Source organism: Macaca mulatta, chromosome X, assembly GCF_049350105.2.
Source record: "Macaca mulatta isolate MMU2019108-1 chromosome X, T2T-MMU8v2.0, whole genome shotgun sequence".
Lineage (NCBI taxonomy): Eukaryota > Metazoa > Chordata > Mammalia > Primates > Cercopithecidae > Macaca > Macaca mulatta.
In genome coordinates, this window is record NC_133426.1 from 80,661,692 (window position 1) to 80,685,602 (window position 23,911).

Genomic DNA, 23,911 nt, shown 5'->3' on the forward strand with positions numbered 1-23,911 from the left:
AACCCAAATGCCTCTTCTCCTCCAAAGGATCACAACTCCTCACCAGCAAGGAAACAAAACTGCACAGAGAATGAGTTTGATGAACTGACAGAAGTAGGCTTCAGAAGGTGGATAATAACAAACTCTTCTGAGCTAAAGGAGCATGTTTTAACCCAATGCAAGGAAGCTAAGAACCTTAAAAAAAGAGGAATTGCTAACTAGAATAACCAGTTTAGAGAAGAACAAATGACCTGATGGAGCTAAAAAACACTGCACCAGAACTTCGTGAAGCACACACAGGTATCAATAGCTGAATCAATCAAGCAGAAGAAAGAGTATAAGAGACTGAAGATCAACTTAATGAAATAAAGTGTGAAGACAAGATTAGAGAATAAAGAATAAAAAGGAATGAACAAAGCATCCAAGAAATATGGGACTATGTGAAAAGACCAAACCTATGTTTGATTGGTGTACCTGAAAGTCACAGGAAGAATGGAACCGAGGTGGAAACACTCTTCAGGATATTATCCAGGAGAACTTCCCCAACCTAGCAAGACAGGCCAACATTGAAATTCAGGAAATACAAAGAACACCACAAAGATATTCATTGAGAAGACCAACTCCAAGACACATAATCATCAAGTTCACCAAGGTTGAAATGCAGGAAAAAATGTTAAGGGCAACCAGGGAGAAAGGTCAAGTTACCCACAAAGGGAAGCCCATCAGACTAGTGGCGGATCTCGCTGCAGAAACTCTACAAACCAGAAGAGTGGGGGCCAATATTCAACATTCTTAAAGAAAAGATTTTTCATCCAGAATTTCATATCCAGCCAAACTAAGCTTCTTAGGGAACGAGAAATAAAATCCTTTACAGACAAGCAAATGCTGAGAGGTTTTGTCACCAGCAGGCCTGCCTTACAAGAGCTCCTGAAGGAAGCACTAAATATGGAAAGGAAAAACTGGTACCAGCCACTGCAAAAACATACCAAATTATAAAGACCATTGACACTATGAAGAAACTGCATCAACTAATGGACAAAATAACCAGCTAGCATCATAATGACAGGATCAAATTCACACATAACAAGATTAACCTTAAATATAAATGGGCTAAATGCCCCAATTAAGAGACACAAACGGGCAAATTGGATAAAGAGTCAAGACCCATTGGTGTGCTGTATTTAGGAAACCCATCTCATGTGCAAAGAAACACATAGGCTCAAAATAAAGGGATGGAGAAAATAAAATGGAAAGCAAAAAAAGCTGGGGTTGCAATCCTAGTCTCTGATAAAACAGACTTTAAACCAACAAAGATGGAAAAAGACAAAGAAGAGCATTACATAATGGTAAATGGATCAATGCAACAAGAAGAGCTAACTATCCTAAATATATATACACCCAATACAGGAGCACCCAGATTTATAAAGCAAGTTCTTAGAGACCTACAAAGAGACTTAGACTCCCACACAATAATAGTGGGAGACTTTAACACCACACTGTCAATATTAGACAGATCAATGACACAGATAATTAACATGGATATTCAGGACTTGAACTCATCTCTGAACCAAGCAGACCTAATAGACATCTAATGAACTCTCCACCCCAAATCATCAGAATATACATTCTTCACAGCACCACATTACACTTATTCTAAAATTGAACACATAATTGGAAGTAAAACACTCCTCAGCAAATGCAAAGGAACGGAAATCATAACATACAGTCTCACAGACCACAGTGCAATCAAATTAGAACTCAGAATTAAGAAACTCACTCAAAACTGCACAATTACATAGAAACTGAACAACAATGACTACTGGGTGAATAACGAAATTAAGGCAGAAATAAATAAGTTCTTTGAAACCAATGAGAACAAAGACACAGCATACCAGAATCTCTGGGACACAGCTAAAGCAGTGTTAGGAGGGAAATTTATAGCACTAACTTCCCACAGGGGAAAACAGGAAAGATCTAAAATCGACACCCCAATACCATAATTAAAAGAACCAGAGAAGCAATATCAAACAATTTCAAAAGCTAGAAGAAGACAAGAAATAATTAAGATCAGAGCAGAACTGAAGGAGATAGAGACACAAAAAATAGCCTTCAAAAACTCGATGAATCCAGGAACTGCGTTTTGAAAAGATTAACAAAATTGATAGACTGCTATCCAGGCTAATAAAGAAGAAAAGAGAGAAGAATTAAGAGACACAATGAAAAATGATAAAGGGGATACCACCACTGATCCCACAGATAAACAAACTACCATCAGAGAATACTATAAACACCTCTATGCAAATAAACTAGAAAATCTAGAAGAAATGGATAAATTCCTGGACACATACACTCTCCTAAGACTAAACCAGGAAGAAGTCAAATTCCAGAATAGACCAAAAACAAGTTCTGAAATTGAGGCCGTAATTAATAGCCTACCAACCAAAAAAAGTCCAGGACTAGACAGATTCAAAGCCAAATTCTACCAGAGGTACAGAGGTGCTGGTACTATTCCTTCTGAAACTATTCCAAACAATAGAAAAAGAAGAACTCCTCCTTAACTCATTTTATGAGGCCAGCATCATCCTGATGCCAAAACCTGGCAGAGACACAACAAACAAAGAAAATTTCAGGCCAATATCCCTGATGAACATCGATGTGGAAATCCTCAATAAAATACTAGCAAATCAAATCCAGAAGTACATCAAAAATCTTATCCACCACGATCAACTTGGCTTCATCCCTGGGATGCAAGGCTGGTTCAACATATGCAAATCAATAAATGTAATCCATCACATAAACAGAACCAATGGCAAAAACTACATGATTACCTCAATAGATGCAGAAAAGGCCTCTGATAAAATTCAACACCACTTCATCCTAAAAACTCTCAATAAACTAGGTAGTGATGGAACATATCTCAAAATAATAAGAGCTATTTATGACAAACCCATAGCCAATATCATACTGAATGGGCAAAAGCTGCAAGCATTCCCTTTGAAAACCAGCATAAGACAAGGATGCTCTCTTTCACCACTCCTATTCAACATGGTATTGTAAGTTCTGGCCAGGGCAATCAGGCAAGGGAAAAAAATAAATAGGAAGAGTGGAAGTCAAATTGTCACTCTTTGCAGATGACATGATTGTATAATTAGAAAACCCCATTGTCTCGGTCCAAAAATTCCTTAAGCTGATAAGCAACTTCAGCGAAGTCTCATAATACAAAATCAATGTGCAAAAATTGCAAACATTTCTATACACCAATAATAGACAAATAGAGAGCCAAATCATGAGTGAATTCCCGTTCACAATTGCTACAAAGAAAATAAAATACCTAGGAATAAAACTTACAAAGAATGTGAAGGATCTCTTCAAGGAGAACTACAAACCACTACTCAAGGAAATAAGAGAGGACACAAACAAATGGAAAAAACATTCCATGGTCATGGATAGGAAGAATCAATATTGTGAAAATGGCCATACTGACCAAAATAATTTATTGATTCAATGCTATCCTTATCAAGCTACTAATGACTTTCTTCACAGAATTAGAAAATACTACTTTAAATTTCATATGGAACCAAAAAAGGGCCCATATACCAAGAAAATCCTAAGCAAAAAGAACAAAGCTGGAGGCATGATGCTACCTGACTTCAAACTATACTACAAGTCTACAGTAACCAAAACAGCATGGTACTGGTACCAGAACAGATACATAGACTAATGGAACAGAACAGAGGCCTCAGAAATAACGCCACCATATACAACCATCTGATCTTTGACAAACCTGACAAAAACAAGCGATGGGGAAAGGATTCCCTATTTAATAAGTGGTGTTAGGAAAGCTGGCTAGCTATATGCAGAAAACTGAAACTGGATCCCTTCCTTACACTTCATACAAAAATTAACTCAAGATAGATTAAAGACTTAAATGGAAGACCTAAAACCAAAAAAACCCAAAAGAAAACCTAGGCAATACCATTCAGAACAAAGGCATGGACAAAGACTTCATGACTAAAACACCAAAAGCAATGGTGATAAAAACCAAAATTGACAAATACAGTCTAATAAAACTAAAGAGCTTCTGTACAGCAAAAGAATCTAGGATCAGAGTGAACAGGCAACCTACAGAATAGGAGAAAATTTTTGCAACTTATCCATCTGACAAAGAGCTAATATCCAGAATCTACAAAGAACTTAAACAAATTTAGTAGAAAAAAAACAAACAACCCCATCAAAAAGTTGGCAAAAGATATTAACAGACACTTCTTAAAAGAAGACATTTATGCAGCCAACAAACATATGAAAAAAAGCTCATCATCACTGTTCATTAGAGAAATGCAAATAAAAAACCACAATGAGATACCACCTCACACCAGTTAGAATGGCGATCATTAAAAAGTCAGGAAACAACAGATGCTGTGGAGAGGATGTGGAGAAATAGGAATGCTTTTACACTGCTTTTGGGAGTGTAAATTAGTTCAACCATTGTTGAAGACAGTGTGGTGATTCCTCAAGGATCAAGAACCAGAAATACCATTTGACCCAGCAACCCCATTACTGGGTACATACCCAAAGGATTATAAATCATTCTACAATAAAGACACATGCACATGTATGTTTATTGCAGCACTGTTCACAAGAGCAAAGACTTGGAACCAAACCAAATGCCCATCAATGATGGACTGGATAAAGAAAATGTGGCATGTATACACCATGGAACACTATGCAGACATGAAAAATGATGAGTTCGTGTACTTTGCAGGGACATGGATGAAGCTGGAAACCATCATTCTCAGCAAACTAACACAGGAACAGAAAACCAAACACCTCATGTTCTCACTCATAAATGGGAGTTGAACAATGAGAACACATGGACACAGGGAGGGGAACATCACACACCACGGCCTGTCAGGGGGTGAGGGGCTAGGGGTGGGATAGCATTAGGAGAAATACGTACATAATGGGTTGATAGGTGCAGCAAACCACCATGATACCCATGTAACAAACCTGCACGTCCTGCACATATATCCTGGAACTTAATGTATAATTTTAAAAATAAAAGAAAAGAATGGTAACATGCAAAAGAAAACACTCAAAGATAAAAAAATTCACTGGAAAGTGTAAATTCCAGATGTAGACTGAGACAATAAAAAGTCAAAATGTGATAAGGATGAAGTTAGAGTACAGTGTTTTTTTTAGTTTTCCTTTGTTTGCTTCTTTCTATTCTTTTGTCTGTAATTAAAATTAAGTTCTCATCTGTTTAGAATAACTTGCTACATCCATAAGACATTTTTTAAATACCATGTTAACCACAAAGCAGAAACTTGCTTTAGATACACCAAAAAATAAAAAGGAAATAATTAAAACATACCACCCAGTAAAATAATTTTTCCTGAAAGGGAAACAGTAAGAAAGAGAGAGTTACAATACAACCAGAAAACAAGGAACAAGATGGTATTAGTAGGACTTTACATATCAAAAATAACTTTGGATGTAAATGGACTAAATTCTCCAATAAAAGACAGAGTGGCTAAACAGCTAGAGAAACAAGACTCAATGATATACTGCTTATAGGAAACTCATTTCACCTAAAAAGATACATAAAGATTGAAAATGAAGCGATGGAAACAGATATTCCATGTATATGGAAACCAAAAAGGAACATGACTAGCTGTACTTAGATAAAAGAGACTTCAAGTCAAAAACTATAAATAGAAACCAAGAAGGTTAAATGATAAATAAATCAATTCAACAAGAGGATATATCAATTGTAAATATATATACACCTAACACTGGAGCACCCAATTATATAAGACAAACAATGAATTTAAAGGGAGAAATACAACAAAATAATAATAGGAGACATCAATAGCCCAATCTCAGTAACGGACGGTTCGTCCAGCGGGTAAATAAACAAAGAAACATCAAAGTAAACATTCTCTTGAGACAAATGAAAACGGAAACACAACATAGCAAAATCTATGGAATATAGCAAAAGCAGTAGTACTAAAAGGGAAGTTTAGAGAAATAAATGCCTACATCAAAAGAGTGAAGAGATTTCAAATAAAAAACCTAACAATGCACCTAAAGAACTAGAAAAGCAAGGATAAACTAAACTCAAAATTAGTAGAAGACATGATAAAGATCAGAGCAGAAATAAATTAAATTGATACTAAAATAAAACAAAAAAAATGAAACTAAAAGTTGGCTTTTTGAAAAAATAAACACAAATGACAAACATTCAGAAGGGCTAACCAGAACTTTACTGTTCTAAGAATACCTCTAACTGGGACTTGTATGTTCCTTACGTTATTTGGTCACCAAAAAGAGGTAGGCAGAGCTAATATTGACTCCATCATGCTGACAAGGAAACCATGATTTAGAGGAATCAAGGGGCCTTTAAAAGAAATCACAGATGTTTTTCCAAGATGGCAGATTAGAGGCTTTTAGCATGCTTTAGCCACTTGGAAATAGTAAAATAGTGCATGAAGATAAACTCCATGCGCTTTAATTCAAGAAGGAAAATAGGAATCTACCAGAACTGTGAAGGACACGCAAGACCCAAGAGACGAGAACATGGGCAAACAGCCTCCATGATGGTGCCCAGCTGATAAAAGTGAGTGAAACCCGAGTATGTGAAAGTGGAAGAGAGCTGCTCTCTGTGACTCACCTTTCCGGTAGGGACCTGAGCAACCCAGGCCTACTGAGCATACTATTTCTCCCAAGCCCTGGTGCTAACTTGGAGACAGGCTTGGAGATGTTGTGAGAGAAAGACACCAGGAAAAACTGCCAACATTTTCTTAGACCCTGTACTAAGAAAAGGATGCCATTTTTAATCTGGATACATACAAAGTCATCCATTCTTTGGTGATGCAGCTGCATGGTCATGCAGGCCTTTTAATCTCAGGCCAGAGATTGGAACACCTGCTCTGGAGTGGTGTACAGGCCTCCAAAGCCAGAACTGAGGAAAGTGCCTCAGCAGTAGGCACTGGAAGGGTGCTCTTCCCTGTGGCAGCCTTAGGGGAGGAGGAGAGCTGCTACAGCTGTGGTTTCCCCTGGGCAATAAGTCTTGCAGCTAGGCCCAGGCTGGCAACCTAGAACTGGTCTGCATGTGCTACTGCTGGGTGCCCCAGCCTACTCCTCTGAGATTATGGTACAACAGGGCCCTCTCTGCCCCACCCTCAGGAAGAAATCCAGGTATTTGGAGCACTGACTTGCCTGGATCAGCAGCCTGAGTTGTCCCACCCTTTATGGACATAGACATAGATTGTGGTGCAGTAGGGCCCTCTAGGCTCCATACACAGGCAGACCTCCAGGTATTTGGAGAATCTCCTTGTCTGGATCAGCAGCTTCAGCTGCCACACTCTTCTTGTGCATAGATTATGGTACAGCAGAATCCTCTAAATCCACACATAGGCAGATCTCCAGGCATTTGGAGCACCTGCTCACCTGGACTAGCAGCCTGAGTTGCTCCACACTTCCTGTGCAGAGATCATGGTATGGGGGGCTCTCTCCAATTCACACCCAGGCAGATCTCCAGGCATCTGGTTCAGCAGCCTGAGCTACCCTATTCTTCCTGGGCATAAATCATGGTGAAGTAGGACTCTCTCCATTCCACACACAGGTAGATCTCTAGGCATTCAGAGTGCCTGCTCACCTGGATCAGCATCCTGACCCGCCCCACACTTTCTGTGCAGAGATCCTGGTGCAGGGACGCCCCCCTCTGCTCCAGGCCAAGGTATATCTCCAGGCATTCAAGGCATCTTCTTGTCCATATTGGTAGCCTGAGTTGCCCCACCCTTTCTGTGCAGAGATCCAGGTGCAGGGAGGCCCTCTCCCCTCCACCCCCAGGCAGATATCCAGGAATCTGAAGTACCCACACTTCTGGATTAAGAATTTAGGTCAGCACTCATCCTCATCCAGAGAACTTGGGTCTGAGGTTTCCCAGCTCCACACCCAGGCACAGCTCTGAGTGCTTGGTGGCCACCCACTAGATTCTCCCTCAGTACTGGTGCTTCTGCCTTCCCTTGGGGGACCTTTGGGCAGACCTGCCCAGTCAAGCCCCACCTATATTGGCCCCCATCCCCCTGGGGCTGAGCAGAGAACTTAGACCACTGAGCACTCCATGAATCAGCCCGTTGCCTGAGGCAACAGAGAGTGGTTCCGGTTATCTCTCAGCTCAGTGGCCTGGCACGAGGACTGAGAGTTGCCACCTCCTGTTGGGTTCGGCGTCATTCCGGGTCGGTCCAGTGTGTGCGCTCACCCGCCTGTCGCAGAGGGCCGAAGCCACAGGCTAAGCGGCGTGGACGGGGCGGGGTGCGGCGCCTTGAGAGCAGGGGGAGACAAATGGGACCGGCTCCTCTCCCAGTGCCAAGATGTGGATCCAGGTTCGCATCATCGACAGCTCCAAGACGTGCACCTTTGAGAACATGTCTCACAAAGCGACGATTGAGGAGCAGCGCGAGCAGATGTGGGTGCTGTTCGACGTGTAGCCCGAGTGCCAGCACCTCTTCTACAGGGGTAAGCAGTTTGAAAATGGATATACCTTATTTGACTAGGATGTTGGACTGAATGATATAATTCAGCTGCTAGTTATCCAGACCCTAATCATCTTCCTGGAACATCTATGCAGATTGAGGTTAAACCCTGTTCTGATAGTCCACCTAAAGCCAAGAAAGCTCCAAGGGTGGGACCTTCCAGTCAGCCATCTACAACAGCTCATGCCCATCTTATTGATCCTAGCTTCGAACTATATAAAGTAAATGAATTGGTGGATACCAGAGATGTCGGCCTTGGTGCTTGGTTTGAAGCACACATACATAGCATTACTAGAGTTTCTGATGGACAGTCACGTGGCAAAACTCCACTGAAGAATGGCAGTTCTTGTAAAAGGACTAATGGAAATATAAATCATAAATCAAAGAGACCATAAATAAATTGGACAATGTACTCTCTACATCTAATTCAGACTCTGTCGCTGCTGGTGAAGACGTTATTTGCCATATCCAGTATGATGAATACCCAGAAAGTGGTACTCTAGAAATGAATATCAAGGACCTTAGACCACGAGCTAGAACCATTTCGAAATGAAAGGAACTAAATGTTGGTGATGTGGTTATGGTTAGTTATAACATAGAAAGTCCTAGACAAAGAGGATTCTGGTTTGATGCAGAAATTACCACATTGAAGGCAATCTCTAGGACCAAAAAAGAACTTCGTGTGAAAATTTTCCTAGGTGGGGAGGGGAGGGTTCTGAAGGAACATTAAATGAGTGCAAGATAGTATCTGTAGATGAAATCTTCAAGATTGAGAAACCTGAAGCCCATCCTCTTTTGTTTGCGGATGTAAAGTTTTTAAGGAGAAATAACCCTGACTGTGACCTATGTTCTGGAGACCCAGATAAGAAATGCCATTCTTGCTTCTTTCTTGTATGTGGTGGGAAACATGAACCCAACATGCAGTTTCTATGTGATGAATGTAATGTGGCTTATCACATTTACTGCTTGAATACACCTTTGGATAAGATCCCAGAAGAGGAATACTGGTATTGTTCTTCCTGTAACTGATTCCAGTTAAGTTGTAAAGGCTGGTGAAAGACTCAAGATGTGCGAAAAGAAAGCAAAGATGCCATCCGCTGGTACTGAAAGCCAGAGAGACTGGTGCAGGAGAATGACTTGTGTAGATCATATGAGAGAATGTACTATCGTCTCTTCTAATCCTTATAGACCTATTCCTGTTGGATCAACTTGGAGATTTAGAGTTCAAGTGAGTGAAGTAGGTGTTCACAGACCCCATGTTGGTGGACTTCATGGTCGAAGTAATGGGGCTTATTCTCTTGTCTTGGCTGGTGGATTTGCAGATAAAGTCGACTGAGGTGATGAGTTCTTGTACACTGGAAGTGGTGGTAAAAAGCTTGTTGGTAATAAAAGAATTGGCACACCTTCAGATGATCAAACATTAACAAACACGAACAGGGCATTGGCCCTAAACTGTGATGCTCCATTGGGTGATAGAATTGGAGCAGAGTCTTGGAATTTGAGAGCTGGCAAGCCAGTCAGAGTGATATGCAGTTTTAAAGGGAGGAAGATCAGCAAATAAACTCCCGAAGAAGGCAACAGATATGATGGCATTTATAAGGTAGTGAAATACTGGCCAGAGATTTCATCAAGTGATGAATTCTTGATTTGGCACTATCTTTTAAGAAGAGATGATGTTGAACCTGCTCCTTGGACCTCTGAAGGAATAGAATGGTTAAGGAGATTATGTCTACATTTACAGTATCCAGCAGGTTACCCTTCAGATAAAGAAAGGAAGAAGACTAAAGGAGAGTCAAAGAAGCAGGCCAGTGGAACCACAAAAAGGCTGATTTCAGATGTCTAAGTGCCTCCAAAGTATACAAAGCATCAGATTCTGCAGAAGCAATTGAGACTTTTCAACTAACTCCTCAACAGCAACATCTCATTAGAGAAGACTGTCAAAACCAGAAGCTGTGGGATGAAATGCTTGCATATCTTGTGGAAGGACCAAATTTTCTAAAAAAAATTGGAACGTTCTTTTATGTGTGTTTGCTGCCAGAAGCTAGTTTAGCAGCCTGTGACAACGGAGTGCTTCCACAATGTCTGTAAAGATTGCCTACAGTGCTCCTTTAAGGCACAGGTTTTCTCCTGCCCTGCTTACTGGAATGATCTTGGCCAGAATTACATCATAATTCCCCATGAGATTCTGCAGACTCTACTAGACCTTTTCTTCCCTGGCTACAGCAAAGGATGATGATCTGTCTGCTTTCACTATGTTGTTCATGGTGGGTTTTTGCACAATAAAGAATCTAAAATGGGTGGGGAGGGTGGAATGGTGGACAGTATCTCTCATGTTCTGAAGCAGCTATTTCTCTTTCCCACAGCCATCATCTTGTGTGTGTAGTAAGAGGCCCATTTCTCAACTGTCTTTTAAATATCTAAAGGTAGTTCCTGTAACAACTAGTTTTTTGGTTTTGTTTTTTTTTAATTTTATTTATGTATTTATTTTTGAGACGGAGTCTTGCTCTGTCGCCCAGGCTGGAGTGCAGTGGCGGGATCTCAGCTCACAGCAAGCTCCACCTCGCGGGTTCACGCCAATCTCCTGCCTCAGCCTCCCAAATAGCTGGGACTACAGGCGCCCGCCATCACAGCCGGCTAATTTTTTTTTTTGTATTTTTAGTAGAGACGGGGTTTCACCGTGTTAGCCAGGATGATCTCAATCTCCTGACCTCGTGATCCGCCCGCTTGGCCTCCCAAACTGCTGGGATTACAGGCATGAGCCACCACGCCCAGCCTCAACAACTAGTTTTAATGAATAAAAGTCAAAGCCCCAGCTCTAGATGATATCCAAGTTATGATTTATTTTGCAACTACCTCAGGACAGAAAAGATTCATGGGGATTTTAAAAATCATTGAATAACCAGTTAAATGAAATTTTAGCAACACACTGCCTCCCAATTATTAATTGTGCCTGGTTCTTGTAATTTTATTTTACAGAAAAGTAAACGACACTTGAGATCCTTGCAATGAGCACAGCTTCTATAGTGTGCATATACTTTTTTTAACGTCTCTTCTTCCATTACAATGTGTGTTTTGCAAGGACAGGTTAATTTTTTTAGGCCACTTTGTGAACTCCGTTGTGCTTTTATCTGATGTTTTATGCAAGTTGACTACTAATGACTAATGAGAACAATAATGAATGCATTGTTGCTGCATTAACGTAATGTGGTGTGTTTTTGCACTTGAAAGGTATTCATATGCTCTAGTTGTAAATGTTCATGAAAATCCACTTCTGTACTAGTCGAATTGCTTTTAGTGTCTCCACAGTGGTTTTACATCTGCAGAGTTTTGAGGGCTGTGTTGACCTTTGAGAGGATTTGAAATTGCTTCATATTGTGATCCTGAATTTTATATTTACTATATTCCCTAAAGTATACCTTAGTAAATATTTTATTATCAGAAAAAAAAATGCTGGCACCATGGAAAATCTGAATGTATTGATGCAACCAAAGAACTTCACTAGCTCTTCAGCAATTATCCCTACCAAAATGGACACTCAGAAATGACAGATAAAGAATTCAAAGAATGGATTGCAAATAAGCTCAATGAGATCTAAGACAAAGTTGAAAATCAACACAAAGAAACTTCTAAAGCAGTCCAGAAAATGAAGGAAGAGATATATATCTCATAAAAAAAAATCAATCTGATGCAAAGGCATAAGAATGATACAATGGACTTTGGGGACTTGGGGGGAAGGGTGGGAGAGGGGCAAGGGATAAAAGACTACAAATAGAGTGTGTTGTATACTGCTTGGGAGATGAGTGCACCAAAATTTCACAAAGCACCACTAAAGAATTTACACATGTAACCAAATACCACCTGTACCCCAATAACCTATGGAGAAACTAAAAAAAATCTCAAATCAATTATCTGACATCAAAATGTTAGTTAAACTGAAACTCTAGTTTTGGAAAACTAACCTCTAGTTTCTAGAGGAACTAGAAAACCAAGAACAAACTAACTCCAAAGCTAGCAGAAGAAACGAAATAACTAAAATCAGAGCAGAATTGAAGGAAATTGAGATCCAAAAATTCATACAAAAGATCAACAAAACCAAAAGTTTCCTCTTTAAAAGGATAAATACCATTACTTAGACTAACAAAGGAAAAAGAGAGGAGATTCAAATAAGCACAATCAGAAATGAAAAAGCTAGCATTACAACCTACTCCACAGAAACATAAAAGATACTCAGAAACTACTATGAACACCTCTATGCACACAACCTAGAAAACCTAGAGGAAATAAATAAATTCCTGAAAACACAAAATCTCCCAAGATTGAATCAGGAAGAAATTGAAATGCTGAACAGACCAATATCAAGTTCTCAAATTGAATCAGTAATAAAAAAACCTACTAACCAAAAAAAGCCCTGAACCAGATGGACTCACAGCCAAATTCCACCAGACATACAGAGAAGAGCTGGTACCAATTCTACTGAAACTATTCCAAAATAAAGAATAGGAAGGACCCTTCCTTAACTAATTCTCTGAAGACAGCATTACCCTGAAACCGAAACCTGGCAAAGACACGATGAAAAAAAGAAAACTACAGGCCAATATCCCTGGATGAATATAAACATAGAAATCCTTAGCAAAATGCTTGCAAACCAAATCCAACAGCATGGCAAAAAGCGAATTCATTATGATCAAGTAGGATTCATTCATTGGATGAAAGATTGGTTTGAGATATGCAAATCAATAAACATGATATTTGCATCAATAGAATTACAGACAAAAGCACATGATCATATAAACAGAAACAGAAAAAGCATTTGATAATATTCTACATCCCTTCATGATAAAAACATGCAGCAAACTAGGCATGGAAGAAACATACCTCAACATAATAAAGGCATATATGACAAGTCCACAGCTATCATTATACCAAATGGGGAAAAGCTGAAAGCCTTTTTTCTAAAAACTGGAATTAGATAAGGGTGCACACTTTCAGCACTCCTATTCAACACAGTGCTGGAAGTCCTAGCCAAAGTAATCAGGCAAGAGAAAGAAAGAAAAGTCATACAAATTGGAAAAGAGGAAGTCAAATTATCCATCTTTGCAGATTACATGGTCTTATATTTATACAAATTTAAAGGCTCCACCAAAAACTCTTAGATCTGATAATAAGTATAGTAACATTTCTAGATACAAAAATCAACCTCATGGGTCAGTAGCATTTTGACACACCAATAACAATCTAGTTGAAAAAAAAAAATCAAGAAAACAACTCGACTTGCAATAGATGAAAAAAATACCTACGAATAAATTTAACCAAGAAGATGAATGACCTCTACAAGACAAACTAAAAAACACTGGTAAAAGAAATTAAACAGGAAACAAATGGAAAGATATCCTATGCTCATGAATCAAAAAGTAATTATAGATTCAGTGCAATCCCTATCAAAATACCAGTGACATTTTTTTCACAGAAATAGAGAAAAAGAATTCTAAAATTTGTATGAAACCAAAAAAGATCTCAAATGGCCAAAGCAATCCTGAATTAAAAGAACAAAGTTGGAGGCATCATGCTACTGGACTTAAAATATATTACAAGGCTATATTAACCAAAACAGCATGGTATTGGTATAAAAACAAACACATCTACCAATGAAACAAAAAAGAGAACCCAGAAATAAACACATATATTTACAGCCAACTGATTTTTGTCAAAGGTGTCAAGTAAATAACACTCTCTTCAATAAGTGATGCTGAAGAAACTAAATATCCACAGCAAAAGAATGAAACTAAACTACTCTCTCATCATATACAAAAATCAACTCGAAATGGATTAAAGACTTAAATGAAAGACCCCAAACTATAGAAATACTAGAAGAAAACCTAGAAGAAACACTTCAGATATTTGTCTAGGCAAAGATTTTATTACTAAGACCTCAAAAGCACAGGCAACAAAAATAAAAATAGACAAATGGGACTATATTAAACTAAGAAGACTTCAGTACAGCAAAGTAAACAATCAACAGAGTGAACAGACAACCTGTTGAATGGAAGAAAATATTTGCAAACTACTCATCTGACAAGGGGCTAACATTCAAAGTACAAAAGGAACCTAAATAACTCAACAGCAAACAAAACAAAACAAAAACAAATAATCCCATTAAGAAGTGGGCAAAGGATTTTGACATTTCTTGAAAGAAGACATACAGATGGCCAACAGGTATATGAAAAAAAAATGCTCAACATCAATAATCATCAGGAACATGCAAATCAAAACCATAATAAGATATCATCTCACTTTAATGAGAATAGCTATTATCAAGGCTGGGAGTGGTGGCTCACGCCTGTAATCCCAGCACTTTGGGAGGCCGAGGTGGGCGGATCATCTGAGGTTGGGACTTCGAGACCAGCCTGACCAACATGGAGAAACCCGGTCTCTACTAAAACTACAACAAATTAGCCAGGTGTGGTGGTATATGCCTGTAATCCCAGCTACTCGGGAGGCTGAGGCAAGAGAATTGCTTGAACCTGGGAGGCGGAGGTTGCAGTGAGCCAAGATCACACCATTGCACTCCAGTCTGGGCAACAAGAATGAAACTCCATCTCAAAAAAAAAAAAAAAAAAAAGCTATTATCGGAAAGACAAAAATTAGCAATGCTGGCAAGGATCATGAATAAAGGGAACTCTTATACACTGTTGGAAGGAGTGTAAAGTAGTGCAGCCTTTATGGAAAACAATATGCAGAGTTCTCAAAAAACTCAAACTACCATATGATACAGCAATCCAAGTATTGGGTATTTATCCAAAGGAAAGGAAATCAGTGTATCAAAGAAATATTTGTACTTCCATGTTTATTGTGGCACTACTCACAATAGCCAATGTATGGAATCAACCTATGTATTCATCAATGGATGAATGGATAAAGAAAATGTGGTACATATACACAGTGAAATATTATTCATCCCTCTAAAAGAATAAAATTATTATTTTCAGCATCTTGGAATAAGAGGTCACTATATTGAGTGAAATAAACTAGGCACAGAAAGACAAATAGCATATGTTCTCATTCATATGTAGGAGCTAAAAAAAAGAAAAACAAAAGGATCACTTGGAGGTAGAGAGTTGATTGATGGCTTCCAGAGTCAGGCAAGCATAAAGGGAGGGAGCAGTGAAGAAAGGTTGGTTAATAAGTACAAAAATACAATTAAATAGAAGAAATAAGATACAGCATTCAATAGTACAGTAGGGTGACTCTAGTTAACAATAATTTATTGTATAGTCCAAAATAGCTAGAAAAGAAGAATTAGAATATTCTCAACCGTAAAAAAAAAGATAAATATTTGAGGCAATGGATATACCAATCACCCTGATTTAATCATTACACACTTTTGCATGTATCAAAATATCACATGTACCTCCAAAATATTACAACTATTATGTATCAATTAGAAAAAAGACAGCCAAATAGGAAAGGAAAGTAAAATTGCTCTGTTTGAAAATGTCAGGTCTTATATATGAAAACACTAAAGACTCCACCAAAAACTTTTAGAATTAATAACAAATTTAATACAGATACAGGATACAAAATCAACATTCAAAAATTAGAATTGCCTATACACTAACAACAAACTATCAGAAAAATAAATAAAACAATCCCACTTAAAATGGCATCAAAATCGGCCGGGCGCAGTGGCTCACGCCTGTAATCCCAGCACTTTGGGAGGCCGAGGTGGGTGGATCACGAGGTCAGGAGATGGAGACCATCCTGGCTAACACGGTGAAACCCTGTCTCTACTAAAAATACAAAAAATTAGCCGGGCGTGGTGGCGGGTGCCTGTGGTCCCAGCTACTCGGGAGGCTGAGGCAGGAGAATGGTGTGAACCCAGGAGGCGGAGCTTGCAGTGAGCTGAGATCCGGCCACTGCACTCCAGCCTGGGTGAGAGCTAGACTCCGTCTCAAAAAAAAAAAAAAAAAAAAGCATCAAAATCAATATTAAAAGGCTAAGAATAAATTTAATCAAGAAGGCAAACAATTTGCATAATGAAAAGCATAAAACATTCATTAATGAAAGAAATGGAAGAAGTCACAACATATCCCACGATCATGGATCAGAAAAATTAATATTGTTAAAATGTCCATACTACCCAAAGCAACCTGCAGATTAAATGCAACTGCAATCTCTATCAAAATATGAGTGACATTTTTTACAGAAATAGAAAAAACAATCTTAAAATGTATATGGAACTATAAAGATCCCAAACAACTAATGCATATTGAGAAAGAACAGCAAAGGTGGAGGCATCGCACTTACTGATTTTAAACTATTTTAAAAAGCTATAGAAATCCAAACAATGTAACACAGGCATAAATACAGATACCTACACCAATGCAACAAAATTGAAAGCCCAGAAATAGACTAACTATATCAGCTAATATCTGAGTTAAGTTTACATTTCCAAGAATACACAATAAGAAAAGGAAAGTCTCTTCAATAAACGGTTTAAGGAGAGCTGGATATACACATGCAAAAATAAAACAGGATCCCTATTTTACACTCCTCACAAAAATTAACTTGGAATGGATTAAAGGCTTAAACATAAGACTTAAAACTATGAAACTACTGGAATCAAACATGGGGGAAACCTTCATGGCATTAATTTTGGCAATAATTTTTTGGATACAACACCAAAAGCACAAGCAACAAGAACACAAATAAATGAGAATACATCAAACTTTAAAAGATTCTGCACAGCAAGAGAAACATTCAAAAAAATGAAAAGACTACTGACAGAGTAGAAGAGGATATTTTCAAACCTTATATCTAATAAGGGGTAAATATGCTCATAAGTAACTCCTACAACTCAATGGCAAAAAAAAAAATCAATAATCTGATTTCTAAATGGTCAAATTACCTCAACAGTCATTTTCTAAGGAAGACATACAAATGGCCAACAGCTGTATGAAAAGGTGCTCAACAATCCTATTCATCAGGAAAATGCAAATCAAAACCATAATGAGCTACTGCCTCACGCCTGTCAGGATGGTCTTTATTAAAAAGACAAGATACAACTATTTTTGGCAAAATCTGAATAAAATGGAATTCTTGTGCATTGTTGATTGGAACATAAACTGGCACAACCATTAAGGAATAACAGTATGGAGCTTCCTAAAAAAATTGAAAATAGAACTACCATATTATCCAGCAATCCTACTTCTGGATATATATTTATTGGACAAAATCAGTAGCTCAAAGGGATATCTGCACTCCCATGTTTATTGCAGCATTATTCACAATAGCCAAGACAAGGAAACAACCTGTGTCTGTTGACAGGAATTGTTACAATTACTTATCCATTCTGGCCGGGCGCGGTGGCTCAAGCCTGTAATCCCAGCACTTTGGGAGGCCGAGACGGGCGGATCACGAGGTCAGGAGATCGAGACCATCCTGGCTAACACCGTGAAACCCCGTCTCTACTAAAAATACAAAAAACTAGCCGGGCGAGGTGGCGGGCGCCTGTAGTCCCAGCTACTCCGGAGGCTGAGGCAGGAGAATGGCCTAAACCCGGGAGGCGGAGCTTGCAGTGAGCTGAGATCCGGCCACTGCACTCCAGCCCGGGCTACAGAGCAAGACTCCGTCTCAAAAAAAAAAAAAAAAAAAAAAAAAAACAATTACTTATCCATTCACCTGTCAACAGACATTTAGATTGTTTCCACGTTTTTGCTATATATATAATGGGATATTAATCAGCCATAAACAGGAAGGAAATCCTGCCATTTGTGACAACATGGATGAGTCTCAAGGGCATTATGCTAGGTGAGAGATGTCAGACAGGGAAAGACAAATACGGTATGATCTCACTTATATTTGGAATCTAAAATAATGGAACTTGGTGAAACAGTGTAGAACGGTGATTATTAGAGGCTGGGTATGGGGGAAATTGGGAGATGTCGGTCAAAAGGCACACACTTTTAGTTATAAGATGAATAAATTCTGGAGATCAAATGTAGAGCATGGTGACTATACTTAACAATATTGTACTGTACCCTTGAAATGTGCTAAGAAAGTAGTCCTTAAATGTTCATACCACATACACAAAAATATGTTAACTGAGTGAGGTGATAGAATGGTAGCTAACTTGGGTGCAGAAATCATCTCACAACATATACATATATCTAATCATCAAATTGAAACCTTAAATTTGCACAATTTCATTTGTCAATTATATCTCAATAAAGTTCAAAAATATATATTTCATATACTATGGAGACTATTTCAATATTTTGTGTGTGTGTGTATATATATATTTTATATAATATGTGTGTGTGTATATATATATAAAAGAATAAAACCAAGGCATAAACAGTGATAAAACTAATGTACAGATCTTATATATTGTGGCAAAGTGGAAATAAAGCACTAAGATGGGAAAAAGAACAAACTAGAAAAAGCTCTTTGTATTAGAGGCAATAAATAGGCATTAAAGGGTTAAAAAAAAGAAACAGACAAAATTGCTAAAGTTTAAATGAGTAAACAGAGTACTAAGGCATTAAGAAAGGCATAAATATAAAATTAATCATTAGGATAAAAAGTAAAACCCTCCAAATATGAAAACATATATATTTAAAAACACAGGCTACAGCTTTCATAGAGACAAACATAGCAAATACACCAAGTTAGTCATAGTATAAAATAACAGATTTGTATCTAAATCTACAAGTCATATCAATAATGTAAATAGGCTTATCTTTCTAAAATACAAAGCACTATAACTTGACTTATAAAATAAGATCCAATCATGTTATATACAAGAAATATACGTGGAAGAAGTGTTTTAGGAGGCTAAAAATACAGTAATGAACAAGAAAACAGTAGACAAATTGAAGCAAAACGAAAGTAGTAATAGGTACCTGATATCAAAGTAGAATTCAAGCCCAAAGACATTAATCATAACAAATGTCAATCTTAAATGCTACAAGCCGCAATTAACAATCAAGGTATATAACTTATGAATGCCTATGCACCAAAAACAGCAACCACCTTGATAAAGTAAAACCTAATGAGAGTCAATAATATAGACAGAATATGTTAATAATTGGAGACTTTAATACATCACTCTCAGTTCATGACAGATCAATTAGGGGAAAAAGATGACTAAGGAGAGAAAAGAGACAACATAATCCTTAGGGTAAATGTTAGGAATATAAAACTATACTTGCTCTTAATAGAGAATATTTGCATGAGTATTAGAGTAGTATATGGGCTCATGATCCATTTACAAACATTGATCAACTGATCACCAAAATAATCTGCAATTTTATAAAATATAAATATTATAAACAATACAGGTGATAATGCAATAAAACATGATATTACTCGCAAAAACAAAACAAAAACACCCAGAAAGACTCTTCCACCTGGAAATTTAAAACATTCCATTAAACAAGTCTAGTGTGTGCAAGGGGAAATACAGTTACAGAAGTTAAGAAATTATAATTAAAAAAAACACTACATATCAGCATCTATGGGGTGTATGTAAAGCAGTGCTCAGAGGGAAATCCATTGAACTAAACACTTTAATCAATAAAAAAGCAAAGATTAATAAGGTAGGAGACCTTTAAAATAAATTAATTAAACTAATAAACAAAATTCCTGGTTTGTTGAAAAGATTAAGAAAACAGACAAATCACTAGATAATTTGTTCAGGAGAAGTAGGAGAATGCACTAACAAACTAAGAAATATTCAGGAGGAAATAACTATTGAAACAAAAAAAAAATAAAATTACAATATTTTTTAGACCTCCGTGCAAATAAATGTGAAAGCCTGGAAAAAAATCAAAAATCTTTTAATAAAATACAGACTGCCAAAATTGAATCCATTAGAGTTAAAATGTTTAAACAGAACAATTTCATAGAAGAAATAAAGTCACTAAGAAACTACTTCACAGGCCGGGCGCGGTGGCTCACGCCTGTAATCCCAGCACTTTGGGAGGCCGAGGCGGGCGGATCACAAGGTCAGGAGATCGAGACCACGGTGAAACCCCGTCTCTACTAAAAAATACAAAAAATTAGCCGGGCGCGGTTGTGGGCGCCTGTAGTCCCAGCTACTCGGGAGGCTGAGGCAGGAGAATGGCGTGAACCCGGGAGGCGGAGCTTGCAGTGAGCCGAGATCACGCCACTGCACTCCAGCCTGGGCGACAGAGCGAGATTCCGTCTCAAAAAAAAAAAAAAAAGAAACTACTTCACAAAAAAAGCAGCAGGTGCAGTTGTTTCACAGGAGACTTCTATCAAAACATCAAACTTCTTCTTGGAAAAGAAGAAATATATTGTAACTCCTTTCATGCGCCAAGTATAACACATACTTAAGCTAGATAAGGACAGCATTAAAACAATTATAGACCAATGTCAGTAAGAAAAGTCAATGCAAGAAAACTACGTAAGATACTTGTAAACAGAATCTAACAAGATGTGAAGAAAATAATACATTGTTAGCAAATTGGATTTATAGCAAAATTTCAAGGTAGGTTTAATATTAGGAAATTCATTTATATCATAAATAATATTAATAGATCTAAGAGGAAAATCACTACTATCTCCACAGATACTGCAAAAGCCATCGGAGAAAACGCCCATCCATGTTAAAAGTAAAAAGACATCCAAGATAATAAGAAATAAGCAATATTTTTAACATAATAAAATACTCATATCTTAGTCCTAAATCCAGTGTCTAACTAAATGGAGAAATACTAAAAGCATTTCTAATAAGATCAAGAACAAGACAAAAATGCCCACTATTTCTGCTCTAATTTAACATTATATTAGAGGTATTATTCAAATGCAATCAGGGAAGAGAGAAGAAATACAGATATAAATGTGGTTAGTAATAATAGTACATCTGGAAAATTTCAAAGAATCAATGATAAAACTAATTCAAATAATAAATCAACTCAGTGAATAAGTAGAACAAAACATTAAATTTAAAATTTATGCCTTTATATTTATTTCACAAAAAAAGTGAATATACTTAACAGCACTGAACCCTACACTTAAAAATGAATAAGATCGTAAATTTTACGTTACGTGCTTTTTACCACAATAAAAAAATCTATGTATTCATATCAAAAATGATAAAAGTGGGATATAACAGTAGAGAATAAAGATGGCTGACTAGAAGCAGGTAGTGCACTCTGCTCTCAAGAAGAGGAAACAAAATGGCTAGTAAACACTAGTTCTTCAAATGGATCATCCATGAGAACACATAGGGACTCATAACGGAAGCAATGGGACCCATGGAGAACAGAGAGGAGTGAAGCAGAGCAGCCACCCACCCGGAACTGGCGCAGAGGCAGTGGAAGCTCACTACCACAGGGAAAGGGTGAGTGAGGGAGAGCCCCAGGGATCCACAATTCCTCCACTAACCTTAGCAATCCTAGGAGTGGGAGATCCTCTCAACACCCCAGGCCTCCAGACTGACACAAAGAGACACCTGGAGTCTGGGCAGAGCCATCACTCAAGGTCATGTGAAGCCCCAAGGACCTCGGATCACTGAGCACCCAGGCACCAGCTTGCATAGACCTGCCAACAAGGAAGGATGGGCTCTTTCACATGCCCCTAGGATAGAGATTGCATCCACAGTGATGAGGAGCAGATGGACTGCAGGCCCCACCCCTGCAGCTCCTCACCTGACAGGGCCTCCCAAATGGGGCCTGCAGCGCAGCCATTCCACCATCTCCTGAGCACTCCGGCCAGTCTTGGCCCAGCATTTCTCTGGGGTGGAGCTCCCAGAAGAAACAGGCCTTCTTCCATTGCTGTGGCCATGGTACCCTCCCTTGCTGCCCACAGGCTAGGGAGGAAACAAAGAGCCTGATTGCTTTCACTGACACCTCCACCACATAGCACCTGTGCATCTACCTTATGTAGAAAGAGGACAGACTTAGTTACACAAGAACCATCTCTCGCCCTGCTCTTCGGCAGGCAGGCTCCCCTTGCCCTTAACCGCTTGGGCCCCACACTGCTGGGGCCCCTAGGGTAGATGCCCAGCCCCAACTTGATCACTCTGATCAGCTGTGGCTCTGCATTTTTCTGGAGTGGAGCTCCCTGAGGCAACTGACAGGCCCTCTGCTGTGGCCAGCCACCACAGTCCCCACCCTTACTGCCCCCAGGCTGGGGAGGAAACAAAAAGCCTGAGCCCTTAGGCAAGCCTCCAGCATACCAGCAGCTACCTTGCAGAGGCAGCCAGAATGCTTTCTGCGTGACCCACCACCACCAGGGCCCCCTCCCAAATGGGGTTTGATGCCTTCTGGCTTCCAGTGTACCTACTCAATCCCTACATGACTATTTCATCTGTGGCCCAGAGCTCTACTAAAATCCTTACCCCCACAAGCCTGTGATCTTCCCTTAGGCTCTCACTGCCTAAATGCTCTGCCTAACCCTACCTGAGTTCAGCCAGTGACCCGGGGACCAGCCTGCCCCTTACCATCACGACCAGCACCCGAGGAACCCCACCTCCACAACCTAGCTCCATCAGGACTCATACATGATGTTCAGCCAGCAATCTAGGGACTGAGGAGTTAGAGAACTTCCTACCCCATTCAAATTCTGCTGACATCTGACCACTTCCCTCCGAGCCTGAGGTCCATCTGACACAACCAGCTGATATTGCCATGACCAACACACAGGCCCAAAGGCAGACTCACCCCCCTTTTACACAAAGAAGTAATGAAATCACATTGGAGAACAGGGAAGCTATGAAGCTATTTATATTAATTAGGCTGAGTGATGAAGTTCTGCTCCAAAACCACTCCTATGGAGAGTCACAATTTTTTTTTTTTTTTTTTTTTTTTTTGTTGTTGTTGTTGAGACAGAGTCTCGCTTTGTCGCCCAAACTGGAGTGCAGTGGCCGGATCACTGCAAGCTCCGCCTCCTGGGTTCACGCCATTCTCCTGCCTCAGCCTCCCGAGTAGCTGGGACAGACGCCCGCCACCTCGCCCGGCTAGGTTTTGGTATTTTTTAGTAGAGACGGGGTTTCACCGTGTTAGCCAGAGTGGTCTCGATCTCCTGACCTTGTGATCCGCCCGTCTCGGCCTCCCAAAGTGCTGGGATTACAGGCTTGAGCCACCGCGCCCGGCCGAGAGTCACAAATTAAGCAGTCCCCGAGGCTCTCAACCACACTGTGGCCCAGAGATAGACTACAGGGTGTGACTCATCTAGGAGTCATGAGCTCTGGAACATGGTTGTGATAAGGCAACAGTTCATATTCCTGTGTATCTAGGACAAGGGGCTTGTGCAGCACCCCACAATCCCCCACAAAAACTTCAGCACATTTCATTAGGAGTTCCTCCTACTCCTAGCCACCTCCATTAGGGCTGGTGCCTGGACTTGACATAGGAGTATTTGAGGGTAAG

General features: G+C 39.2%; 1 pseudogene; it reads left to right on the forward strand.

The window, feature by feature from the left end:
• The first annotated feature begins 8,354 nt into the window (after positions 1–8,354).
• On the forward strand, positions 8,355–10,940 carry LOC144338757 (E3 ubiquitin-protein ligase UHRF2 pseudogene; annotated as a pseudogene).
• The last annotated feature ends 12,971 nt before the right edge of the window (positions 10,941–23,911 follow it).